Source organism: Meriones unguiculatus, chromosome 9 (assembly GCF_030254825.1).
Source record: "Meriones unguiculatus strain TT.TT164.6M chromosome 9, Bangor_MerUng_6.1, whole genome shotgun sequence".
NCBI lineage: Eukaryota > Metazoa > Chordata > Mammalia > Rodentia > Muridae > Meriones > Meriones unguiculatus.
In genome coordinates this window covers 97,836,683-97,846,232 of record NC_083357.1, presented here as the reverse complement: position 1 = coordinate 97,846,232, position 9,550 = coordinate 97,836,683, and the positions used below count along the sequence as shown (strand labels likewise).

The 9,550-nt window shown below is 44.3% G+C and overlaps 1 pseudogene; it reads right to left on the bottom strand.

Annotated features, from left to right (window-relative positions):
* Window positions 1-6,171: 6,171 nt before the first annotated feature.
* LOC110554368 (ELL-associated factor 1-like) lies at window positions 6,172-8,279 on the bottom strand (annotated as a pseudogene).
* Between the last annotated feature and the right edge of the window lie 1,271 nt (window positions 8,280-9,550).

The following is a 9,550-nucleotide window of genomic DNA, read 5'->3' as shown; positions in this document are numbered from 1 at the left end:
TCTGTTAAGAATTTAATAAAAACATTCCAATTCTGTTGGCTTTAAACTGTGGCCATCAGACTATGTTATAACCTCTATTCCTCCCCCCCACCCCCCCGAGGGTTTTGAACTTGTGTTTTCATCACTTTTGGTGAAGGCATGATGGGAAGACACAATTTTAAGACAAGTTGCATCTTTGTGAAAATTAAATTTTTAAGTGCATAGGGTTTTATTTATTCAATAGTGATTGTCATATTGAATGCTATTTCTGTTGTATCCACTAGATGACACTGTTGTTTCAATTTCATTGTTTTCCAGACTAGACTTCTTAGGGCAGCACCATATTATGAAGAAATTCTAGAGCAGACCATTCTTCCAGGAAAAATAGCTTCAAAATAAGAAAATGCACCACTTTAGCAACACCTTCAGGAGCCAGCTATGTCTCCTGTTCTAACAGCCCTAAAACGATTCTACAGGTTGATGTCAAGAAATACTTCACACTGAATCTATGTTTTCACTGCTGTTTAAAATCTTAACTACTCCTTCTGTTCTCAATGGAGCTGAGGCAGATCAGGCCATCACCACATATATAAAAAACTTTGCCAAAACACAAGACTAACATAAATATCTGTTTAAATATATTTTACCCCACCCCCACTCTCTCTTATGTCCCTCCTACTCTGTCCCCAAAGTCTCTAATCATCTCTCTCTCTTTCTCTCTCTCTTTTCAAACCACTGATTTTTTTTTTTTTAACCAGAATAGACTCTGTGGCAATGGTTTGAAACTCTCAGTTAGGCTCATTATTGTGAACACAACTGAAGACAATGAATGTTTCTTTCTCAGAATCCATCACTGGCCAGTAGCTCAGCAGGGAGCCATAGGGACCAGTGATCACCTCTCTTCAATCCATGATTTGATGTCCACAGCCCAGTGTTTTGCAGGGCTAGCTGCTTTGGAGATCATTTTGGCAGTGGCTGTGTCATGGTCAGAACACAGAATCTCCCCACAGTCCTTTTCCCCATCTTCCAGTCCATTCATTCTCTCAGGCCCCTCTTCCATGATGTTCTCTGAGCCTTAGAGGCAGTCCTATAAACACCCTGTTTAGGGCTCAGTGTTCAGCCATCACATATAATCAGCACCTTGAACAGCTATGGGTTTTTCCATTCTGCAGTTCTCCCCAAAGTGAAGCTTCTCAGATTAAAGCTAAGTGCATGAGTAAAAGCATAAACACTTAAAAGGCCGTTTGGTGCCATGCCACTTTAGCTAAAGTCATAAATTTACCACTAAGAATTAGATCTCCCTAGCTATGGGGTTTTTTATGGGGTCTACAGTAGTAAGCATTTCCTTGTCTTCTGGATTGGACCTTGAATCCAAACTGAAAGCAACTCAGAGAGACAGACAGAGAAAGAGACAGACAGACACAGAGAATTGGTGATGGAAAGGTTCAAACGAGGATGAGGATGATGGCACAGGAGGGACCAGGAGATAAGGAGGGTGCATCAGCAAAAGGACAGGTGCAGGAAAAAGCCACACAGAAGTCTATTGCTCTGAAAGCCAATTAGAAAATTTTAAGTTGTAAAAACAAAAGAGAGAAAGGCAGTACCCTGGGTGGCCGGATAGTGCAGCTCTTAGAAGCCATTGCATACTGATCAGTGGTCCCAGTGGCAGGTGTGGGAAGCCTGCTTCTGTTCAGGGAGAGCTCAGCGGCTCCCAAACAGAGAGGTTCTTCCCATGCCTTGTGGAACTAGCTGGCGAGACGCTACTGCTGAAGACACCATACCCCTTGAACTCAGGTTGGAGTCAGGATATTTCTTCTCTGCATCTCAGTTCCTCCCCATCCTCTTCTCCTGCATTCATTCTTCTCTGTCCTCCCCTTCTGCTCCCTTTACCTTCCTTCCTCCTCCTCTCTTCCTCCTTTTGCTCTTTTCCTCCCCAGTCCTTTGTCTTTTCCTCCCTTTCTCCTTCTCCCCTCCCTTTTGGTATTTCCCTCCTTTCTCCTCTTCCCCTCCTCATTAATCTCAGCCTTTTCCACTTTCTTCTTCCTCCTCTTTTTTTTTTTTGGTTGTTGTTGTTGCCAGGCTTCCCATCATATTTAGAGCATATCCCTCTTGGGTTCTGGAGTTATAGGCACCCCGTCTTGTGCCTCATCTTTCTTTTATAAAGGTAAAGCGGCATACTTTCTTTAAACTCTTCACCATAGTTCTTTTCCAGGTGTTCTACCTAATTTTTAAGGATTTCCAATTGGGTCTAGAACTCTGGGTTCAAAAATATTATGTTCTTTAAATTATATTTTCCTGTCCAGCTCAGTTGATAAAGTAAAGTTTTAGCAGTGAGACTTACAAGGGTTCCTTGGGTATTGAAATGCAGAGAGTGAAGCTCTTATCAGCAAAAATCACCACTCCTCACCCGGATGTTGATGACAGGGTTTCAGTGCGCAGGAGTTTATCGACTCTGGATTGTGCCACACAAACCATCTCTGAGGGCACCAGGTGCTTTTCAGCTGCTGGCCCTTTGTACTTGTTACCACGACGGGAATCCTCATAACTTCTGTGCTCCTGTATATTTTCTCATCATACAGTCTCAGGAAGTGCATGATTTTTTTTCAGGGGTCATTTCACAGGCGCCCACCATTTGTTGTTGTGCAAACTAGGTCACCAGCCCTGTGACAATTCTGCAAAGGCACCTGTCTCACCCTTTGTAGAGTTCACACACATAGAGCCATTTAACTGTTTATGAGAATTGTAAATATCTGTTCTCCCCTTAGAATAAATCAAATCATGGCTGAGGTCAATTTTACTCATTTAAAACTCCAGCACAAGGTAAGATCTCAGAAGTTTTATTTTATTTTTTCTTTTTCTGAAGAGGAAATTGTTCTTAATAGGAAAATACTCAAGGGTATTTTCAGGAGCTAGACAGGCTTATTACTCATATCAAAATCTGTTTAAAAAATATGGGCCAGTTATACTTACATATCTGGTGTAGAAAGCAAGACCAGGTCATAAGACTATGAACTAAGGGTAGTTGGTACCATGGGTGGGATTCCCAAGAGAGAAATGATATAGTCAGACATTAAAACTTACCAGGATTGCTGACCAGGGCATGAAGGCATAAACTGTTTACAATGATAACTAGTGCAGTGACTTTGAACTGAATCTTTTCTTCCTTAGTGATTTTATTTCCAGCTGTGAATTTTTGATGTTATTATCATTATTGTTTTTTTTATATTGCTGACCTTCATTTTTATTTAAATATATTCACCTTGAAAGGGAGGAAACTACACAGCAAGTATTTTATATAACTGTGAACATGCATGTCTACATCAGAATTAAGCAAAATAAAAATTCAGGCACAAGATTTTAAATATTAAAGCAGACAAGGAATCTAAGGCCAGAATAACAGGAAACAAAGACATGCATTTCCTAACATTTGAGTTGGTCTGCCAAGCCACCGTTTAAGACCTGAGTTTCAGAAAGTCTATGTTCCTTGCCAAGTGGAAAGATGCAGCTTGGCTGTTAATAATAAAACAAACAAATAATTCTTTTTCAAAATAATGCAATAAATATGACACACACACACACACACACACACACACACACACACACGAGGTAAACCATACTCTGAAAAAAGGGAAGGAAAGACTTTGGAACTTTCAGGTTTCCCTATTACTACAGCACACCACCCACAGAGAAGATTATTCTGCTACAGAAATAAACTAACCAGTGGCATTATTGCAAATCCCTCCCTTATCTGTATTGCGTTTTCCCAATGCTTTCAAAGATTGCCATGGCATCTCTGTAGAATTAGTCCTTCCACCTTACCTCTTTATTGCATAGAGCAAATAAAAGGTCATTTAAAATTCAGTAGAGACCTGTGTGGGTTTCTCAGCTTTGTCTCAATGCCTGCAATGTTCCCCTATGTCCTTCACTAGTTAGTTGTCTCAGCCTCTTCCCCAACTAGGCTAGGAGCACCTGCATGTCCAGTTCCTTGATGACAGCCCCTACTTCTGAGGCGCTAACATCAACCAAAGATCAGGTAGGAGAAAGGCAGTTTGTATGTTCATCAGAGCATACCCATAGGTTGAAAAAAAATGAAGAGTGTGTAAAGATGGTGCCTGAAGAGCTCTGCTGAGAGAGGTTTAGAGTGGGCAAGGAGGAGGGGACAGTAAAGGCACAGAGACAGGAAGGAAATCCTTTGGTTGGCATAAGGATACCCCTGAGAAGCCATCCAGGAGATTACACTCTGGATTTCCACATACAGCTTTCTTACTCTGGGGGGAGATGGGGGGTGAGGGAATGGAACCACCCAAGGATTTGTGTGAAGAGCAGATACGGACTGAAGAATGACGTGTGGTGCTGGGCAGGCCAGGTGATGGGGTAGTCTGGGGCTCAAAAGCCCTATGCCACATGCAAGTATTTCCTATACAAAGTCACTGACCAGCATGCCAGCACCACAGTTCTATCTCCACAAACCAAGGCTTTTTGGGAAAAGCTGGACAAAGGGAGATTTATGTAGGCATTTTTAGTTCAAGTTCCTAGAGCCTGTCCCAGTTTGAACAAGTTAAGAGCAGAAAAAACAATTCAATTCCCACATCCAGTGACAATTCGAGTCACCCAACCACAACCTTCTCCTTCCCTGAGCTGTCATCACCAAAGATCATAAACAATTGTCAGTTTTCCATAAACAGGTTCCCACCTGTCACCGGATCCACTGAGCATCTCCCACCTCCCACCACCTGAGACCTAGCACAGGGGACCAGTGTGTGCTCTGTGCCTGAGCTTGGCCAGAGTGCTGTAGATGGCTGGACAATGGCCTCTGCCCCATCTCAACTCACATCAATCTCGGTGTGGATCATCAGTTTACTCTAACCTGGGCTCTTACCACGGACCATCCATTTCCTTTCTAGGTCCAGAACACCCTCCTCCACTAGCTCAGGAGGAAAAGGGTGTGTGAGTGGAGGAACTGAGGAAAGAAAAGTACTATTAATGTCTTAAAGCGACGACAAATTTCCTAGGATATATTCATTCAGACCACAGAGATGGCAGCCACATGTAAGTCACCACATACTTCCTCAGGGTGGAACATTGACCAGTTTTCAGCAGGAAAAGTCATTTGGAAATGGCACACTACAAAAGGCCATCTTGTGATTCTCTTCTATAAAAATACCCATCAGACTGGGAGTCAGGCACAAACAGCAGCATGAAAGCACAAACAGGGCTTATGAAGAATGTGCCTTTACTGTAGAACTCCTCTCTGGGTTCTCATCTCTGAAGGCTTGCTGCTGGTTCCTCTGTTCAGGATTCTTCACTGCATCTATCTTTGATCCCCACCCTCTGCTGACGTCCACGGAATGGGGAACAACCTAGGGATGGATCTACAGGAAACCGAAGCCTCAGGCGAGCTGAGGCTGTGTGTCAGTGTGGTGCCCGCTGCTTTGTCCGCTTACTCTGCCTCGCCTATGCAGGAACTGCCTGCGTCTGAATTCAAATTGAACACCAGCATCGCTTTTATCTTTTGGACTCCAACAGAAAGTTCTGTGCAGAAGGATCCGATGGCAGCAAGTGTAACTCAAATGAGGAAGTAGTGAGCAAGCCTGCCCCAGGGGAGGTAACTGGCCATTCCCTGCTGTATACTTTCCTTTCCTAGCTGGGCTGGGCTGAGCTATTGGCTCTCCAACACACGTACACATAACCCAACTGACCCAAAGACTCTGCCAAGGTCTTGTCAAACTGAGTCACACAAAAGTTCCCTAACACTTTGTGTCAACTATGCAAAGTGGTCTTAATGTGTTTCTATGACACAGTTTGAGGAGCCCCTTTCCTCCCACACCCCTCAAAGAGTTTATTTTACTGGTAGAGACTCCCTGGCCACGCTGATTGCTGCTGAAATACTGGCCTGGTGAAGACATGGGTTTTGAGTGACTAGACTAGGGGGCATTGACCTGTTTTTCATTAATAGTGTTAACCAAATAAAACAGAACTGTTAGTTCTCCCAGAGATCTACTTAAACGCTGAAACAAGAGCTTGGTCAAGAATTACACGAGAAAAATCCCTCGCCACCACCAAGTTAAAGACTGAGTATCTGAGCACTTCCAGGCCTTAGCTCCTCCGGCAACATCCTCCTACAGCGCCGGCGCAGAGTCCCGGCAGAAGTAACTGGGTCTTGCAGAATGTTTGCGTACCAGAAAACAGATTTCAAAAGCCATCGCTGTCACTGCCAGACTCACTTCACTGTAGGTCATTTCTGAGCGTGTTCATAAGCTAAGAGCTTCTTTGGGGCCGGCTGGTTCCACTGCCCAGCGCAGGCCTGCTGTGTAGGGTTGCTGGTGCAAAGTCTGGGGAGGAGAGGCTGGACCGTTGTCCTCACCGCCGCGGCTGGAGCTGTCATCCTCACCTCCAGAGGAGCTCTCGGAGTCGGAGGAGCTCCTCCCACTGCTGCTGCCCATCTGCTCGATAATCTGGACCTCAGCCCTCAGCTCTCTTCTGATGTTATCCAGCTGGGGCTCAGGTGAGGGCTTATCCTTCAAGGGAGAAGCTTTGGGTCCAGCTGGAGGCTTTGTCGGGGCTCGGGATGGCATGGGTGGTGGTGGAGGGGGTAGCTATGGTGGCTGTGATGGCTGTGGGGGTCAAGTGGGCTGCTGTTCCATTCAGGGTTGGATTTTACTGTTCCCTCAGCTCTTCTTGACCTGAATGCTGCTGCTGAGCTTCTCCAGCACATACTCTCCAGTGTCATGATTAATAATGAGCGCACAGTCTTTCTGAGAAGGCCGTTTGTTCCCTTTGAACACTGTCATTGGTGGTGTGGACCCAGGGATATGTGGCAGCGTAATTGTTACTTCATCTCCTTTGCCAACCTGGAGCTCCCCTTCACAGGAAGTATCTATCCATGTTGGCTTAAAACCACTTGGCACCCGGATCAGCGCACTCCTTACTCGGCCGCAGTCCCGGATACCCGCGCCAGCTCGCAGGAATGTGCTCCTGGGATACCGAGCACGCACTAAGCCAAGTCCGTGCCCATGCGGGGCCGGAAACTAGTCTACACAAAAATGAGCCCTGTTTTTTTTTTTTTTTTTTTTTTTAAAAAAACAAGACTTTAAAAATCTTTTTTAACTGTGATGGTTAGTTACTTTTACTTGTTGATTCTACACAACCAAGAGTTCACAAAACATCTGGAAAAAAAGAATCTTAGTGAGGAATTATCTAGATGAGGTTATCTTGCGGGCATATGTGTGTGGGACTGTCTTGGTTGGGGATATAGTAAGACCCTGCCCACTGTGGGCAGCTCTATTCCCCAGTCAGGGTCACTTAACAGTACAAAGGAGAAGAACTGTAGCTGACAGCATGCAAGCAGGCAGGCAGCCAGCATTCACCTCTGTCTTCTCTTGACTGTGGGTGTGATACCTTAAGTCCTTGCCCTGTCTCATTTCCAGTCAAGGATTGCACACTGAAATTGTAAGCCAAATAAAACCTTTCCCTCATCAATACTTACTACTATTCTCTTTTATAACAGGGATGGAAATGAAACTCTAGCACACAGCAGCGAGGATGATGGCAGCAACAGGGTCATTCCGGCACGGTAGATAAGATTTGTTGAGTGCATTCTTGATGATGTCTACAGGGCCTTGAACCTCCTAAGCACTGGATCACATGGTCAGGTGTCAGCCACCACCACGCTTGTCCTAAAGGAATCCTTTAACAGTACTGCTAGGCACATTCTCTGCTTGTCTTACTCAGTAAGCATCATGGGGCATGGGCTCATTGTTGTGTATCTCAGGATATATGGGTGATGACGAGCACATGGAGAATTGCTTCACTGTGAGTGGAGCTGCCTCAAATTCAAGACCCTTGTGCCCAAACATTAGTGCTGCTTTAAAGACAAAGATCAAAGCTTAGAGAGCTTGGAGGCTAAACAACGCGTTTAGAGTCACATAGGTGGTGACTCTCAAACCCAAGTTCATTTAGCTAGAAGGTTGATCTTAACCAGCAGGTGCATCATCATCAATAAGGGAAACCTGGTAACATTCAGACATCTGAGATCTACCCATACCTAATATATCAAAATTTGAGAGCAGAAAGGGCTATTATCTGACATGCTTCTCAGTGGGTCATAATACACAGCAGCTTTGAGAATGGCTACATTTTGGCTACATTCTCTCTAACCTCCTGGGAACCGCAAAGCTGTTGGCTTCTGCTCTTGTCCCAGCTAATCTCACTTGCTTGAGTTTAGGAACCAGCATATTTAGGATCTCCCCAGGTCTAGCGCACAGCTTTAAAACTGTGAGATACACACGGTACTTCGACATCGTCTCTTCATTTGTAATTTTACTGTTTTTGTATAAGGATGTATGCGGGTGGGCCTGTGGAGGTCAGTGGACAACTCTGATGTCAGCGCTTTCCTTCCACACTTATGTGGGTTCTAGGGACAGAACTCGGTCTTTAGGCTTGTAGGCCAACTCTTTACCAGCTAAGCCATTTCACCAGCCCCATGTATTATCTCTTAAATTTGACTGCTCATGTCTTCAAATGTTTAGAAATGAATCCATTGCAGAAAATAGCCTGAAGCCAGGAAGAACCAAAAGTATTTTGGTGTTGTTGTTGTTTATTTTTACTTTTTGCCTTGTTTTTTTTTTTTTTTTGAGACAGGGTCTCATGTAGCCCAGGTTGACCTTAAACTCTTTAAGGACCCAAGGATAATGTTGAACTCCTAATCATCCTGTCTTCACTCCACAAGTACTGGGATTACAGGGGTTGGCTGGCATACTCAGCCTCATTTGTTATTGCTTTTGAGATAGAATCTTGCTGTGCAGCCATTTGATAGCCTGGAGGTCACTATGTAGATCAAGCTGGCCCGGAGGTCACTATGTAGAACAGGCTGGCCTGGAGGTCACTTTGTAGATCAGGCTGGCCTGGAGGTCACTTTGCAGATCAGGCTAGCCTAGAGGACATTTGCCTCCAGAGTGCTGGGAATTCAGGTGAGAACAGCACTCTTGGAAGCAGCAGATTTTTCCTAGAAGCAGCTCTGAAGGTCTAAGTTTGAGTTTGCTTTGTTTTGTCCATTTTGAACTCTTTGTAACCTTGAGTGAGTCTCCAAAATTTTCTGAGCCTGTTTTCCTTTGTGTAGAAGGAGAACAGTACCATGATGACATCCTTGGCTAGTGCACAGCATTGCTCTGGAAATGAAATGAGATGGTGCCCCTTTAAGGCAATGGGAACTTTTAAGTACTAATCAAATGTGAGGGATTATTTTCTTCCTCTATTCAAAAGAGACATCTCATCAAGGATCCATTCTATCTGGCAATAAGCGAAGCCACTTTATGCTTTTCCTGTATTCCATAACGCTCGGCTCATATTCAAGTAATGATGTCCAATATATTTTTTTTGGATTCTTCTTCTTTTTTTTTTTTTCTGACCAGGCATAAACAGAGACAAAAATCTTTTTTACATCACCAGCATGCTTTTCTGAAAGCAGTAAATTATGAGCAGAACTAATGTGTTGAGAATGCTCACTAGCTCATAGTGGCCTGGAGTGACATATCGCCACCTGAAAGGCCATTGCAGAGGGGAAAAAATCATT